The sequence below is a fragment of the Pan paniscus genome, chromosome 7 (assembly GCF_029289425.2).
Source record: "Pan paniscus chromosome 7, NHGRI_mPanPan1-v2.0_pri, whole genome shotgun sequence".
In the NCBI taxonomy this organism is placed as follows: domain Eukaryota; kingdom Metazoa; phylum Chordata; class Mammalia; order Primates; family Hominidae; genus Pan; species Pan paniscus.
Genome location: NC_073256.2, coordinates 48,168,063 through 48,185,889, shown reverse-complemented (window position 1 = coordinate 48,185,889; position 17,827 = coordinate 48,168,063). Strand labels below are relative to the sequence as shown.

Genomic DNA, 17,827 nt, shown 5'->3' with positions numbered 1-17,827 from the left:
CAACATCACATATCACAACACTAGTAAGCAGGGAGGCTGGGTTTCTAGTGCATGCATGTCTGACCCCAAAGACTATGTTCTTAACCATCATCAGTTACTTTTACTGGGGAAGAATAAGAAATTCAACCCCTTGAAAGGTAAATATCTGTGGAGAAAGAAACTCAGAATTGCCGAGAGTCCAACTCAGCCTGACCCAACAAACTAACCTCCTCTCTATCTCTCTTTGGAAACAAAGTCTTTAAAAATTTTTTTTCTTTCAAAATCACCTTCAATTAAGTTCTATTTTTGCAAACATTCATTGAGTGCTTGTTAGGTATTAGGCATACAAACATTCTGTGTGTATATGTGTATAAATCTATTTAATCCTTATGACAATCTATGAGGGAGATACTTTTTTTTTACTTTACTTTAAGTTCTGGGATACATGTGCAGAACGTGCAGGTTTGTTACACAGGTATACATGTACCATAGTGGTTTGCTGCACCTATCAACCCATCATCTAGGTTTTAAGCCCCGCATGCATTAGGTATTTGTCCTAATGCTCTCTCTCCCCTTGCCCCCGACCCCCCAATAGGCCCCAGTGTGTGATGTTCCCCTCCCTGTGTCCATTTGTTCTCATTGTTCAGCTCCCTCTTATGAGTGAGACCATGTGGAGATACTATTATTGTTGCCATTCTAAGGATGATAAAACTGATGCTGAGGAAGGGTATGACACTTGTCTAAGGTGACAAGGCTATTAAGTGACAGAGACAGATTCCAACCCAGGCAGTCTGATTTCAGAGCCTGTGCTGCTACATTCTATGCACAGTAAAAATGTTTGAAAGAATACACATCAAATTACTAGCAGTTATCTCTGCAGATCTGGATTTGGGTGGGAAACGCAGAAATGGAAGCTTTTACTTTATTTTTGTCTTTACTTAAATATCTGGACTTTTTTTTTTCTTCTTTGAGACAGGGTCTTACTCTGTCATCCAGGCTGGAGTGCAATGGCATGATCATAGCTCACTGCGGCCTCAACCTCCCGGGCTTAGATCCTCCCACCTCAGTCTCCTGAGTAGCTGGGACAATAGACACGTGCCACCATGCCCAGCTAATTTATTTTTGTATTTTTTGTAGAGACTAGGTTTCGTCATGTTGCCCAGGCTGGTGTCTAACTCCTGCACTCAAGCAATCTGCCCATCTCAGACTCCCAAAGTGCTGGGAATACAGGTGTGAACCACTGCACCTGGCCACTCTGGACATTTTTACAATGTGCAAATATTATTTGTATAATTAAAAAGTACCTATATATTTAAATATCTTTTGCAATCTAATTTATAAATGAATTTAAAATTATTTATAGTGATGGGACTGAGATTTTCTAGGGGATTCTGGAAATGTGGAAAAGATGTCAAGGGTGACATGGTTGTGATGAAGCTGGACTCAGTACTTACCAGGTACGTCTAGTGCCTCCAGGGCCAAGGCTTTCCTCCCCCAGCCTTGATCCGGGTGCGCGGCCAGCAGACAGGCAGAGCAGGGGGCTCTATGGCTGCATTATGTGGATTTATATCCACTGTGAACCAGAGGGCAAATGGGAAAATGTAAATTTTGGCAGCTGCTTTTGTGGGTACTGACCTCGAGGGAGTCATTCAGCTCCAGACCTCACCCTGGGAGTGATTTCCCACATCCGCTGTAATTTATTGACAAGAGTTGTTTCTCTTCCTGATACTGAAGGAATTGCCCAGCACAGTTTTGAACAAAGCACCACATGGGTCAAAGCGACGCACTGAATCATCATTTCCTCACACCACCAGCCCTGCCCAGGGTCATGTTTTTCCCTCCATCCTTTCTCATTCTCGAAGACACTGGCAGCACAAATCATCTGCAGTCATTTTCCATTGTCCTTCTGCCAGACTGAAAGGCAAATCCCCATCTCCCAGTCTTGACCCAGCCTGGCAGCTGTGACTTCGGGGCATTATTCCTTGCTGCCTCGTTGCAGGCAAATCTTTTTAAGATGAGCATTTCCCATATTACGTGATGTTAACTTAGAAATATGGAGATTTCAAATTGTCCTGTCCCAGATGTCATAAAATTAAACAGACTCTACCTTTCCATGTTTTGGACAGACTAATGAAACCACGGTATGTGTGTGTATGTATGTTTTTTTTTTTTTTTTGAGACGGAGTCTTGCTCTGTCGCCCAGGCTGGAGTGCAGTGGCGTGCTCTCGGCTCACTGCAAGCTCCGCCTCCCGGGTTCACGCCATTCTCCTGCCTTAGCCTCCCAAGTAGCTGGGACTACAGGCGCCCACCACCACGCCCAGCTAATTTTTTTGTATTTTTTAGTAGAGACGGGGTTTCACCATGTTAGCCATAATGGTCTCGATCTCCTGACCTCATGATCCGCCTGCCTCAGCCTCCCAAAATGCTGGGATTACAGGCATGAGCCACTGCGCCTGGTCCAGACTTTCTTGTTCATTGGTCATGAATAATAATGTAAGTCCCGTTTATTGCTGCTGGTTTCACATAGCTCAAATCCATACAAGAAAATGCTCTTTCTTCTGAGTCACATTTAAATTTTATTCATATTGAACTTTAAGACTTCTCCTTTCTTTGGACAAGATCTATGCTAAATCAATCTGTAGAGCCAATGGTTCTTTTCCCTAATTCTATCAAGTGGTCCCTTTAAAATGAATTTGTTGAGCATCACATTGTAACTGAGCTTGTGAAAGTTTAACCGCTCCTCATAACAAGATCTGCTGGTTCACTAACTGCAAAAACAAACAGAAAAAAAGAGTAAGAGAAAACTGAAAAGTCTCCATTTGATCTCGTATATTGAATTTACTTCCCATCTTCTAACAATGGAATGATATTCAATCTCCACTAGAACAGCACTTTGACATCTATGACTTGGAGGATGTGTAATGCTAGGAAAATAGCCTTATAGGGCTGTAGGGACTGCTGATGTATCTGTGATCCTATAAAGCTGCTTGTGGGCAATGCATAACAGAGTCAGGGTTCAGTTTTATATAAGTTGGTGAAAATAAATAGCATATGCTGTTACTTGGGACTTTTTATCCTCAGATCTCCATGGATCTGGAATACTAAGACTATCCAAAGTTTCCATTTGGTCTCATGGCTGTCTATTTACAACACAATTAAAATGCCTGCAGCTGGGAAGAAGCGCCTGCACACTGGCGCTCCTTGTGGTCAGCTGCTGTTGTAATGGGATGCCCCAGGGAGCTGGCTCCCCCACAGGCCAGAAGAAGGTTTGAAATAAAGGGAGTGGCGCTTCCACTCACCCTGCACCAGAGCCTGAGCTCTCACTTGCTTGTGCTCACCAGGAGTGACCGAAGATCTGACCCTCTGGCTTCCCAAGATGGAACCCAGTACTTGACTCCAAGCATCACAGGTACCTTTGTATGAAAATGGAAGTGGTGACTACCTGGTGACCTCCCTACCCTGCCAACTCCCCTCCCCAGAATGTGTCCGATCACACCTCCCAAGCTTGAATTATCTTCAAGGAGTCCTTCACTCTAACAAATCAGTCTTAAAATTGAAATATGCCGGTAGAGGCAGCTCCTCACCTTTCCATCGCATTAAGATGCAAATGACTGACATCAAATGCTTTCCTGACAGCTGGTTTTGCTGGGGCACACTCTGGGCTATGGGAGGGAAGGAAAACACAGAAATGGAAGCAGAGGTCTTGGTTTTAAACTTGAATCTTGTTCTCTTTGTTCAGAAATTCTTTGGGCTGTGAGGGCAGTGCTGGGAGAACGAGGAGTCCACTGGTTACATGTTCTTCCCTCTGTCAAGTGCTTTGCTTAGGCTCTCAATTTTATAGCCTCCTTTTCAATCTCTGCTATCCTTTGCCTTCCCAGAGAGGTCACTTGCGAATGACCAGATCTAATGTGCACAACCTGACATGTTTTCCCCTTGGATGGCATCTTCCTCCCTCACTGTTTTCTTTCTTCCTCTGAGATATCACTTGTTTGGGTGATTTACAGTAGAAATTTTTCCTTTGTTTATACAGAGGATGCCACGACTTCTCGGGAAGTGAGTTAGGCCCCTGTCATCCCTGTTCTAACAGTGTAGTGACGGAAATAAATGAGGGAGGGTGACTCCCCCACCTGCTGTTCCAAACAGGGAAGAGGGCTCTGTGGTATTCTCTGAGCTGAGCCTGTAGTTGCACTTCTCAAGTGCAGGAAAGGTCACTGAAGTGGACACCAGCTCTCTGCCAGTTTGTTCTGAGAACTGAGAACGGTGGTTTCATAACCGATTGCATGAAGCTGAAGAAATCAGCCTCTGCTAGGGCTGGCACCAGAAGCATCGGTTCCCCAGATCTTCATGTATTTTTCCCTACTTTGTGCCATTCTCTCTCTCCTTCTGGACCATTTCTTCCTCCCCCTTCTCATATACGCATTGCCCTACCCTCTCTTGTCAAATCATGCTCACAGAATATGACCTTAAACGTGCTCTTGGTAAATTATAAATCACTAGAAAGAGCTTTGGCTCTCCCCTTTCCCGGGGTATTACACTTTAACAAGGATCAAAGGCTTAAATTAAAAGAATTAGTCTCTCATTGGGGGTTCTAAGCCACCAATATAGGAGAATAATTATTAAAGGAGAGGTGCCATCAGGCATCCCAATATCCTTGAAATTATATACTTAGAAGATGACTTGAAAAGGTAGAATTGAAGTCGTGGATGATTCTTCATCATGCCCTGTCTCTGCTGCGATGTTTCTAACATAGAACAACTTATATCCCTCAGTCTTCTAAAGAATTCGTTTAATCCAATCTCCAAGATAGTGTCTGAGGCCCTACTGGGACATTCCTGATTTGTGTTCAATCAATAGTTCAAAAATCAGAGAATTCACTGTCTTCCTAGGCAAGGCAACTCATTGACAGACATTCCCAAATATTAGTAAGTTCGCCTGTTCCATTTACTCACTGGTCTTTAGCTCATTCTTAAAGCCTTGTGGGTTACATCTACTCTCTATTGCATATGATAGTCTTCCAAAGAGCTGAAGACAATGGTCACATCCTCAATGCCTGGTTTATTCTTCTGCAAATTGAGAGTTACTCTGGCAGAGTGAATTGAGCAAAAAATCCACAGGAGGGATATACCCCTGTGGATGTGATGGCTTTAAAATGTGGCCATAAATTAGATGTATTCTGAGATAGTGATACAGTTAGGCTCTGCGTACAAATCTCATGCTGAATTATGATCTTCAGTGTTGGAGCAGGGGCTTGGTGGGAGGTGATTGGATCATGGGGGCAGATTTCCCCCTTGCTGTTCTCCTGATAGTGAGTGAGTTCTCACGAGATCTAGTTGTTTAAAGTGTGTAGCACTTGCCCCTTCTCTCTCTCTCTCTCTCTCTCTCTCTCTCCTGATCTGCCATGGAAGGAAATGCTTGCTTCCCCTTTGCTTTCTGCCATGATTGTAAGTTTCCTGAGGCCTCCCAGCCACACTTCCTGTACAGCCTGCAGAACTATGAGTCAATTAAGTCTCTTTTATCCATAAATTACCCAGTCTTAGGTAGTTCTTTATAGCAGTGTGAGAATGGACTAATATAGATAGACTCTGTTGTTTTCCCCCTTTGAAGCTGAATGGCTTGTGACTGCTTTAGCCAACAGAATATGGTGAAGTGAAGCCATATATCTGTCACCTTGTTTGCTAGAACACTTGCTCTCAGAGCTGCAAGCTGACATTTGAGAAATCCAACTATCCTGGGCTGCCATTATGTAAGGAAGCCCAAGCCACAGAAAGAGGCTCCAGTAGGCAGTACCAGCTGAGCCTAGTCTTTGGTCAGCCCAGCCAAGGCGCTTGACATGTGAGTAAGGAAGTCCCCAGATGATTCCAGCCCTTAGATATCTGAGTCATCTCCAGCCATTCTAGTCCTACCATATGAAACTCCAGATATTATAAAGACAAATCATCCCTGTTGTGCCTTGCCCAAATTCCTGAGTCACAGAATCCATGAATGTAACAAAATGATTGTCATTTTACACCATTAAGTTTGGGGTTGGTTTATTACACAGCAAGAGATTACTGGAACAGAGATCAACCACTAAATCACCTTGGCCTTGACCACTTCCGCCCGAGAGTGACATTAACACTGAATTCCCTTATTCCTTCAACTTGGTTATTAAATTTATTAATCTTACATTTAAATGACAACTTCCTCCAGAGTACCAAAGAAAGGCGGAGATGTCATAAACTGCAGGAAGTAATCACAGGAACAGATAATGCATCAAAAACAGCACCAAGAGAATTCAAGTCTCTAAATGTTGTGTCTAACTCCTTGCTGCTTTATGTTACACTCCTGATGCAAAGTCTTCATTTGAGCTCATTTATTTGGATAATAAAGACTTCCGAATCCTCAGTCCATCATCCAGTATTAATTATGCCACTTTTTTTTTTTTTTTGAAACGGAGTCTCACTCTGTCATCCAAGCTAGAGTGCAGTGGTGTGATCTTGGCTCACTGAAACTTCCGCCTCCTGGGTTCAAGCAATTCTCCTGCCTCAGCCTCCTGAGTAGCTGGGATTACAGGTGCATGCCACCATGTCCGGCTCATTTTTATATTTTTACTACAGACAGGGTTTCACCATGTTGGTCAGGCTGGTCTCAAACTCCTAACTTCATAATCCACTCTCCTTGGCCTCCCAAAGTGCTGGGATTACAGGCATGAGCCACCACACTTGGCCTTTTTAAACTTCTAATTGCATTTATTTTAATGCTGAATTTACTCCCCTGCCATAAGTTTTTGTTTCTTCAATTTCTTCTGGGATATCTTTTTCCTCTGGGCAACTTCCTTTTCTGGTTTAGGAACAATCCGTTCCTTTTCAGTAAGGATCATCTCAATGTGGCAGGGAGAGCTCATGTACAGATTAATCCGACCATGAGCTCTGTAGGTCCAACAGTGCATCTTAGGTGCTTTGTTCACTAGGATATGCTCAATGACCAGAGAATCTACATCTAAACCCTTAAGTTCAGCATTACTCTCTGCATTTTTAAGAATGTGCAGCAAAAATTCAGCACTTTTTTGGGCCACCGACCTTGTGTCCAGCCCCACTGCTTGGCCTAGGCACATCTGCCAGCTCCACCATTGTAACGTCGAAATGGTACACACTGCTTCTGTAAAGTGACATTTTTCAGATACTTCGTGGCTTTTCGTATATGCATACCCTTGATGGCCTGGGCAGTTTCACGAGTGTTCTGAAAGAGAACACGAAGATTTGAACCTCTTGATTTGCATGATTTTGTGCGGTTGTCAGGGTCAAGTGAATAGTGAACCATTTTCACAGATTGCCTCAGGCTGCTTAGGGAAACAGCTAATTATGCCATCTTTAGCCTTGCATCTTCAGAGAGAGAGAATCCAACTTGGATGCAAGACCTGGGTACGTCCTTCAGTCTTCTGAGCTCTCAAACACAAGTGATGATAATATCTGCCTTGCAAGACTGTGGTAAGGATGAGAAATCAAGTAAGAAAACTGCACCAGGTGTGCACTACTGCTGTCTGCAACTTTAATCAACAAATCCCCAAACAACAGTCAGTCTTCTTCTGAGTTGTTCAAAGAAGCACTAGATGGGTCAGGGCACAGGACAGGCCCATTAGTGGTGACCACCCCTGAGCCAGTTATCAACTCATCAAATTTAATAGCTGAACTGCCGTCAAATATAAGCTACGCAGAAGCAGAGATCTTAGTCTGTTTTGTTTACTGAAATCTCACATACCTAGACCATTGCTTGGCACATAGTAAGTACCCAATAAAGATTTGTTAAGGTAATGAGTGTGATTCTGTGAGTGGCTCTGTCCTCACCCACATGTTCTGGAGCCTTCATCATATACCTGAGAAATCCATGCTGTCCATGCCGTGCTGTCTTCTGGCCCAAAGCTGGTCCTGCCTCCCTCGGCCTCTCAGCTCCCAGAGGTATAGAGTGCAGGTGGCCACACCAGCAGGAAACTGACAACTCCCTCTACTCTACCCATTTTCCACTTCCTAATTACCAAGATGTTTAAACTATAACATGAATAGCCACATTAAGGCCATTTGTTATATGTAAAGCAGGGGCATAGCACATTGATAATTAAGGCCTCCCTCTGTGACAACCTACATGCTGGAGGTGTAATTACGTGTAAATACCCCTTCGTTTGGTAGCCTTTATTACTGGGCTTAAACATACATTCAGCTAGTTATTAGTGAAATTCTATAGTGTCCTAACGAACTGTTGTTTCAATAAATGGAGTAGGAGTTTTCCAGCCTGTATTATGTTTTCTCTGCTGATCCAGGGCAGTGATTCCGTGGTGTAATTTTTTTGGTGTCTGCATATTCTCCATTTTCATTATGGAAAACTCAAATCTCGGACACTCTTAGGGCTGGAAAAACAGCCTCTTGACATTATTTTCTGGTTCACATTGGCCATAGAAGAGATTTTTCCTTCTTTTAAGATTTGCTGCTCAGAGGGTCTCTACTCCATGCAAAAATAAGAAAACCCCACAGATTCCAGTTCTCTTCACATTTGGTTTCAAGGAAGCAAGAACTCACAATCAAGCCAACAACATGCATTTATTATGGCCTTGCTGTCCATAGCCCTGAACTAGGACTATATTGAAATAGTATGTTTTTGAGTTGGACTAGCATTATATACAAGCCTATTTAAACATGTAGATCTCCATCTTATTCAAATGAGACAGAAAAGCAAAGATGGTGGTAGAATGGGGTGTTTAATCCCTTCATGCCTTATCCTGGCTTCTGATGGTGTATAAAAGAGTGAGTCCCAGAAAGGAGTAGAGACCTCCTCAGTCCTCTTCTGAGACTGGCTTTACTTGCTTTCTCTTCCCAGATCCTAATGCAGCAGCTCCAGAGTGTCCCTGTAGGAGGGACTTCACAGTGGCTGTCAGGAGGCTGAAGTGCTTCAAGCTGCTGTTGCACAGCTAGTACATGGGGTGTACTTGACTCATCTGTTTGGGATGAATTGGGGCAGAGAATCAAAAGAGAATATGAAGGAATTAAAGGGGATAAGACTACCTCTTAGAACAGCGACTTCAGATCTCCTGCTGGCTGAGGGGTAAAGGGTCAAGTCACCCATCCTCAGAGACCTCTATTCTCAGTGCGTTGCACTCCGTGGGGCTCAATCCACATGTGGGGAAGAAACGACAGTTCCTATGGGTAAAGAGGTACCATTTCTCCTGTCCACCATGCAGCAATTTCAGAGATGTGGGTGCAGATGACCTCTGTGCTTCCCAAAACTCTGTTGCTTTTAGAACCACAGGGGAGAGAAGATGATTTTAGACACAATATACCATGTTATTGGCCAAAAGGAAGGCCCGGAGAGACATGGTTTAGAGAATTGCATTCAACAGGCACACTGGAGCAGAGAAATATCTTAGTTCTGGAACCACAAGATGAAAAAGATGCACAGAGGAACTCATGGCCTCCAGGAAATGCCCATCAGACATTTCTCCAATGCTGAACCCCAAGTTTAATGTGTTTGTTGAGTAAGTGGGTATTCCTGAATATTGTACACATTTAGCCAAACTTCCAGGAGGCTGAGAAGTCCTCTAATGGCTGCCTCATGAAAATCAGAGTAGTGGCCTGGAAAGATGGAGTTAGGGGCTGCTTGCTGGCCCCAGGACTGGTCTCTTCCCACCAGCTCACCTTCCATCATCCCTCTCCAAGGCTATTTTCCAAACTCTTAATTCCTTTAAATGTTTCCACTGCACTCCACCTCTGCAAGAAGCCCTCCTTGATCACTGTACTTGCTATGCCTCTGGCTTTCCCTATATTTGTATCTTTTCTTCCTAGAGACAAACTGTGCACTGATTCTAAGAGGAATTTTCTTGAGAGTGAATTATGTGCTCAGAAATTAATCACTTGCAAGTAGTGGGGTTGAAGGGACGCCTTAATATATGGCAGGCTCTATACTAGGAACTTTATATGAATCATTCCCTTTGAGCCTCCCAACAGTCCTGCATAATAACTAGTGTCTTTTAGACATATCAGAAATCCGAGGATCCTAAAAATAACTTCTCTCATACAGATAACAAAAGTTGGTTGCGTGTCTTATATGCGCCAGGCAAACTGCTAGGTCCTAGAGAGGTGACTTTGAAGAAGACGGATATAGACTCAATCCTCCAAAGTGTAGGGACTAGCAGGGATACAGACAAGTAAACAAAATAGTCCATTCTACAGGAAATAAGAGTGTGTAGTCAGGCGAGAGATCTGTGGTAAAGGGACACGTGAAGGAGCCTCTAATTCACTAGAGAAAGGGATTGCTAAACTGAGAAAGAAGGGAAAGAGTGGAAAAGTCAAAAGGGGAAAGGGGAAAGGAAAGAAAGTGCTTTCCAGGCAAAAGAAGCCTCATGTGCAAAGATCTGCAGGCTTGAAGGCAATGAAAGGACAAGGTGTCTCAGCTACATCTGCTTCCAGACAAGTCCAATATTAGCTTACAAGGATATGAAAGCTGGGACAAGAAGGCACAAATCAAAGAGAGGAGCTTAAGACAAAATAAAAACAGAGATGGAGGTTTCAATGGGCCAGGAATGAGACTTCAAAACTGGGTACCATCATGGTATGTATGCTTGTTAGCAGAGAGCCACCAATTTGACTCTGAGCTTTCTAGAAACCAATCCTGGGGGGAAAAGCTGGTGGTTTCTCCAGATGAGACTTCCTTAGGAAAATAGCAACCATTGGTCCAGAGAGGCCTAGAGGACCTTACTAAGCAGGCTGGGATACTCTCCCCCGGGAAAGCATCCTGATGGCGTCCACATGATGGGATGTCCTGGCTGTCATCCCAAAGCACCTTTCATAGCAACAGTTGAACTAGGGGCCCTGAAACATGATGCAGGGGTCTCACTCTGGATCCACAAAGGTCGATTCCAGGGAAGACCTTAAAACAGCAAAAGAACAGAAGAATAATTTATCCTTCAAATAAGTGTCCCTAGGATAGCCTCTTTCTGCCAAGTTTAGAGCACATTAATTAGAAGTAAGTTACAAACTATTTCCTTACAAATACTTGGAATTCAGCTCTTCTATGCTGCCAGTTCACTGTAGACCTTAACATACTATCAAGACTGTATACTGACAGTAGAGTATGCCTCAGTGAAAAAGCATCTCCTTTCTCTCCTCTCCCTCTCCTCTCTCTCCTCTCCCTCTCCTCTCTTCCTTCAAGACCTACCCCAATGCCATCCTCTCTACAGAAGCTTTGTACTTTTCCAAAACCAGAATTACTTCTCCATGCTTCAATCTCTCAGCATGTGTTACCCTTTTAAAGACACGTAGCACATTCAGTTTGGTGCCAGGCATCTGCAGATCTTACCTCCCCTAACGTGCCCATCACAATGCCATCCTCATAACCAAACTCAATAAAACCTGATCCAATGAAAGCAACATTCTCCAAATACAACACTGAAAAGTCCTCATTCTTCAAATCACTACTTTTTTTGGAGGGGGGAGGGGGTCACTCTGTCATCCAGGCTGGAGTTCAGTGTTGCAATCATGGCTACTGTAACCTCAAACTCCTCGGTTCAAGTGATCCTCCTGCCTCAGCCTCCCAAAATGCTGGGATGACAGGCATGAGCCACTGCACCTAGCCAATCACTACGCTTTTAGCAAGCATGTGGATTCATTCATTCATTCATTCATTCAGAAGATGTACTCAGTGGTCTGTGATTTTTTTTGTGTGCAATGGTTTGTCTGGCACATTGAGCTTCCTTAGTCTGTGTGAGACCTTTTGTGACCTCCCCATCTACAATGGGAGGTCATGGGTAAGGGTCATATCCTTTGAGGAAATGTAAGAGCAGATGGGATGAGGAACTGGAAAAAAATGTAATGCAGGAAACAGCCTTGACCTCTGACCCTGACACACAGACTGAGTGGATTAGAGATCCTTATAGGCAACTGGGCCTTATGTTGTCATAAAATACAAAGGCTAACATTCACTGGACCCTTGATAGGTAATAGAAATTGTGCTAGGCTTCTTAAAACATTTTAGTAGTCAATGTGACAATAATTTATTCAACCGTGACAATAACTTATGCATTATTGTGAGAATTTACAGATATAGGGCACTAAGTAGTTAGTAAAATACTAGAGGTATCAGCGTTAGTAATTTTCAGAACAAGAATTTGACCTGAAATGCATTTGACTTCAAAGCCCAGTTGGGAGACTCAAGATATATCACTTAACTCCTTAGTCACATAAGCCTCGGTTTCGTCATCTAAAAAGACAGACAAAAAATAGTATTTGAAGGATTCTTTTGAAGGCAAAATGAGGAAATACACATAAAGCATTCAGTACAGTACAAGGCAAAAAGTAGGTACACAATGAAATTTTGTTATGGATATTAGGAAGCTCTGCTGTCTAATTTCAAAAAGGAAATTTGTATGCATTAAAAGTGAGCTGTTTTAGCCAAAAATGGATCCAGATTCACCAATATTTTAGAGGGTATGTTAGTTTGCTAGAGGGTATATTAGAGGGTGTATTAGTTTGCTAGGGCTGTCATAACAAAGTACCACAGACTCAGTGGCTTAAACAAAAGACATTTATTGTCTCACAATTCTGGAGGCTTGAAGTCCAAGATCAAGGTGTTGGCAGGGCTGGTTTCTTCTGAGGCCTCTCTCGTTGGCTTGTAGACAGCCACCTTCTCCTTGTGTCTTCACGTGGCCTTCCCTTTGTGCTGTGTCTGTGTCCAAATTTCCTCTTATAAAAACATCAGTCGTACTGGACTGCAATCTACCTAATAACCTCATTTAACTTGATTACCTCTTTAAAGACCTTATCTCAAAATACCGTCACATTCTGAGGTACTAGAAGTTCGGATTAAACATATGAATTTTAGGGGGATGCAACTCCCATCAGACATTTCTCCAGTGCTGAACCCCAAGTTCAATGTGTTCATCGAATAACTGGGTATTCCAGTTTTGGGGGGATACAACTCATTCCGTAACAGAGGGTCTCAATCAAACTTTTCTAGAAATATTTTAGTGCTTTAAATTTTTTTTTGGTAGAAGGCATGTTAGAGCATCCTCACTTGGCTTTGAAAGGAAAGCCCATTTTAGAGCCTTCAGTAGACAAATTATTCAAATTATTGCTTATTTTAAAATGACATTAGTCAATAGGAACTACGGTGGCTTTGGTGCGTTTATTTTTATTTTGGAATCTCCGTAGTTCCACACTTCCCTAGGGCTGCAGGCTATTCATTTTATGCACATCATGACTGAAAAGCATCTTGGCCAGGATCCTTCTTTGCCAAAGTCTAGGACTAGAATGGAGAAAAGTATAAGCAACAGAGAGAGTCTCAATGGAGGTGGGTATATTTTTTCCTCAGGACACTTCCTCCTTTTAATTTTGAAAATAAGAGCAAGGTCACAGGTGCACTGGTAGACACATAGTAGGTGTATTAAATTACAAACTAGGCCGGGGCTGGGTGCAGTGGTCATGCCTGTAATCCCAGTACTTTGGGAGACCAAGGAAGGTGGATCACCTGAGGTCAGGAGTTCAAGGCCAGTCTGGCCAACATAGTGAAACCCTGTCTCTATTAAAAATGCAAAAAAAGAAAAAAAAAGCCAGGTGTGGTGGTGCATGCCTGTAATCACAGCTACTCAGGAGGCTGAGGCAGGAGAATCATTTGAACCCGGGAGGCGGAGGTTGCAGTGAGCCTCGATTTCGCCACTGCACTCCAGCCTGGGAGACAGAGCAAGACTCCATCTCAAAAAAATAAAATAAAATAAAGTAAATTACAAACTATGCTCCTGTAACAAAGCACAATGGTAAAATAGATTCTTTTTCTGGGTTTGAGTGACTACATTGATGACCCCAATTAATAGCACCCTGTATCTGTCCCCTTGCCTTGTAACTATAGTTTTACCCACTCTGAACAGGTCAGCCTGTGACTTGTCCTATTCAGTATAACATGGCAGAAGTGGTAGAATTCCTGTTGCAAGCCCAGGAATTCCTGTTTCAAGCACAAGGGCCCTTAGAGACAGACCACTTGGGCCACTTCTGGTTCTATCAGTTTCTAATTTCATGGCCTTAGGCAAGTGTGTAACCTCTCTGCATCTTAGTTTCTTCTTTGCCAGGAAAATGGGCGATAGTAATTCCAAGCCCAAAATCATTGTGAAAATTAAATAAAATCATACTAGCAAAGTTTCTTGCAGGTTGTAGGGACACAGTAAGGATTGTGTCTCTCAGCCTGGGCAACAGAGCAAGACCCTGTCTCTCTCTATATATATTTTTTTTAATTAGCTGGACATGGTGGTGCACTCCTGTAGTCCCCAGCTACTCAGGGGGCTGAGGCAGGAAGATCTTTTCAGCCCAGGAGTTTGAGGCTATAGTGAGCTATGATTGCACCACTGCACTCCGGCCTGGGCAAGAGAGCAAGATCCTGTCTCTTAAAAAAAAGAGCTGTCTCCTCCTTCTTTGTTCCTCCGTTGCCACTGACTTTGGTTGTCCTGTGAATGCTATTTCTAAGGAGAAGGGTGAACCAGCTGAGATGAATTAATTAGTTAAGTGGCTTGCCTTCAGGTGTGCAGTGCAGAGGACAGTCACCCCCTTGGAGATGAGATACTGCCACTGCCACGGTTATGTACCCAGGCTATCATCTTGACATTTGCTGCCTGTCTCTCTTCCAAGGGTGGAGGCTCTCCCATGATCACATTTAGGTTTGCCCTGGGAAGCTCCTTGTTGCTTAAACAATCCAATCTTCTGACCCCCAACACCCCGGAGCAGAACCTCCCTATGAAATGCCATGAGGCCTGCAGATTCCATGGATCCTGGGCTGAAGTCATGTGGGAGGGCAACCCCTCAAGCCCCAATGTGCATGAATGATTTTCATGGGAGGGGATGAAACTTTCAAGAAAGTGTTTCTCACATAAATGTCCAGAGCCCAGAAAGAGGAAGAAAGGGAATACGTGGTCCCTGGTCCTCTTCCCAGCCCCACAGACAAGGTATGGGGACTCATTTCTGGTTTGAACACATGTGGCCTATTAAGAAGCAGCCTCTGATTGATGGAAAAGTGGAGAGGGAAAACAAGAGGGCCAAAGAATAAGCCCCAGAGCACTCCCATATAGAAGGCAGGAAGAGGAGGAGCCCCCGTGGGCACTGAAGAGGCATAGCCAGAGAGTTGGCAGGAAAGCCAGGAGGGCATGGTACCCCCAGAGTCCAATCTATCAGAAGAGATGCCCCTGAGCCATCCTTGGGAGTGGTATCTACCCACTGGCAAGTCAGTGGCCAGGCAGGATTGTCTGGACTAGAGAGTGGCAGTGTCCCGGGGGCCTGGCTTTATTCATAGGTTCATATGACTCTCCCTGGGGATGCCCAGATGTACTTCCTGGTACAGGGCAAAGGGGAGCATGAGTGTCGTTAAAGGGCAAGAAATGGCAGAATGAAGACACTAATGCTAATGGCAGCTGATTTGTCCAGTGAGGCCAAGAGAGGTGATTGTTTGCACAGTCACTCTGGCAGTCTGGTGTGTTTCCACCTTAGCTTTGGCCTGCAGGAGGCTTTGGGCCAAATTAACAGCCTACCTTTAGCAGCTGCAGAGGACTGCATAATACACATTGCCAGATGTAATCTCACCCCTGGATTTATTGTTTCATTTTCCTAATTTTTCCTTCAACCAAATTTCTTCAATGAATTTTATTCTTTTGTAGTGTGTCTGTGTTTTATAAACTGCTTCAAATCCTTTTTCATATGGGAAAGATATTAGATAGATAGATAGATAGATAGATAGATAGATAGATAGATAGATCTTTTATATATGTATACACACACATACATACATACATATACATGGGGGTCTCCAACCCCCGGGCCACAGACCAGTACCAGTCCGTGGCCTGTTAGGAACCAGGCTGAACAGCAGGAGGTGAGCGGTGGGCTAGTGAGTGAAGCTTCATCTGTATTTACAGCATTTCCCCATTGCTCACAATACCGTCTAAGCTCTACCTCCTGTCAGATCAGCAGAGGCATTATTAATAGATTCTTATAGGAGCGTGAACCCTATTGTGAACTGTACATTCAAGGGATCTAGGTTGCATGCTCCTTATGTGAATCTAATGCCTGATGATCTGTTACTGTCTCCTATCACCCCCAGATAGAGCCATCTGGTTACAGGAAAACAAACTCAGGGCTCCCAGTGATTCTACATTATGGTGAGTTTTATCATTATTTCATGATATATTACAATGTAATAATAATAGAAATAAAGGGCACTATAAATGTAATGCACTTGAATTGCCCCAAAACCATCCTCCCCCTGCCCCATTCCCTGGAAAAATTGCCTTCCACGAAACTGTTCCCTGGTGCCAAAAAGGTTGGGGACCATTGGACGGGTGCAGTGGCTCACGCATGTAATCCCAGCACTTTGGGAGGCCGAGGCGGGCAGCTCACAAGGTCAGGAAATCGAGAACATCCTAGCGAACACTGTGAAACCCTGTCTCTACTAAAAAATACAAAAAACTAGCCGGGTGTGGTGGCAGGCGCCTGTAGGCCCAGCTACTTCGGAGGCTGATGCAGGAGAATGGTGTGAACCCGGGAGGGGGAGCTCTCAGTGAGCCGAGATAGTGCCACTGTGCTCCAGCCCGGGCAACAGAGCGAGACTCCGTCTCAAAAAAAAAAAAAAAACAAAAAGGTGGGGGACCACTACATTTAAGTACACATATAATTACACAACAGATATATGTACATATATATATACACACACACACACACACAGTATATACATACACACATACAGGTAATAATTATTTGCAAGCTGCCATCATCCCAAGCTACTTCTGTGGTTTTCCTGATCTTAGTTCATAAATCACTGCTTAGCCAGCCTCCCAAGCTAGATTTTTCAAACTCATATTTGACTCCCCTCTCCCCATACCTACCACATTAACTCAGTCATCAACCCTATCATTTCTACCCAGAAATGACTCTCCTTTCCCATTTCTGTCCCCTTCACCCTATTCCTGTCTCACACCATCCTCATGACTAATGCTATTATCTATTTTTCTTTATAAAATATACGTAGTGCATTTAAGCTCCTAAAAATAAATGAAAAAAATGATCAAGAACTAAATAGAAAAATGGCCAGATAATTTTTTAAATCATAAGATAGATACAAAATAATAAACTTAAGAGACACACAATTTCGCTTCATAAAGTAATTGAAAGTAAAACCTCACTGTGGGCCAGGTGCAGTGGCTCATGCCTGTAATCCCAGCACTTTGGGAGGCTGAAGCGGGTGGATCACCTGAGGTCACGAGTTCAAAAGCAGCCTGGCCAACATGGTGAAACCTCATCTCTACGAAAAATATAAAAGTGAGCCGGGCGTGGTGGCACACGCCTGTAATCCCAGCTACTCAGGAGGCTGAGACAGGAGAATCGCTTGAACCGGGGAGGAGGAGGTTGCAGTGAGCCGAGATGGCGCCATGGCACTCCAGCCTGGGCGACAAAATGAGACTCCGCCTCAAAAAAATAAATAAATAAAAATTAAAACTTCACTGAAATAGCATTTGTCACCCAAACACTGGCAAAAACCCGAAGTTTTCTAGCCCACTGTGTGAGCAACGATGTTGACTGAGAAAGAGGCGCCTTCAGACACTAGCGATAGGAGTAGAAATTGCAACCTCCGTGGAGGGCAGTTTGGCAAATTACAAATGCTGCCTCTGCCCAGTGCCCCAGCATTTCCACTTCTGGGAATGTCCCTTATGGATATGAGTGAAATGACACAAACGTTTATGCAGCATTTTTATAACGGAAATAACTTAAATGCCTACCATTATGGATCTTTTAAAAACAAATGACAGCAAATACAATCAATGGAACACTATGCAGCTGTTAAAAAAAATAGGGAA

At 43.6% G+C, this 17,827-nt stretch overlaps 1 pseudogene; it reads right to left on the bottom strand.

The window, feature by feature from the left end:
- Window positions 1-5,946: 5,946 nt before the first annotated feature.
- LOC100980732 (large ribosomal subunit protein uL22-like) lies at window positions 5,947-7,278 on the bottom strand (annotated as a pseudogene).
- Between the last annotated feature and the right edge of the window lie 10,549 nt (window positions 7,279-17,827).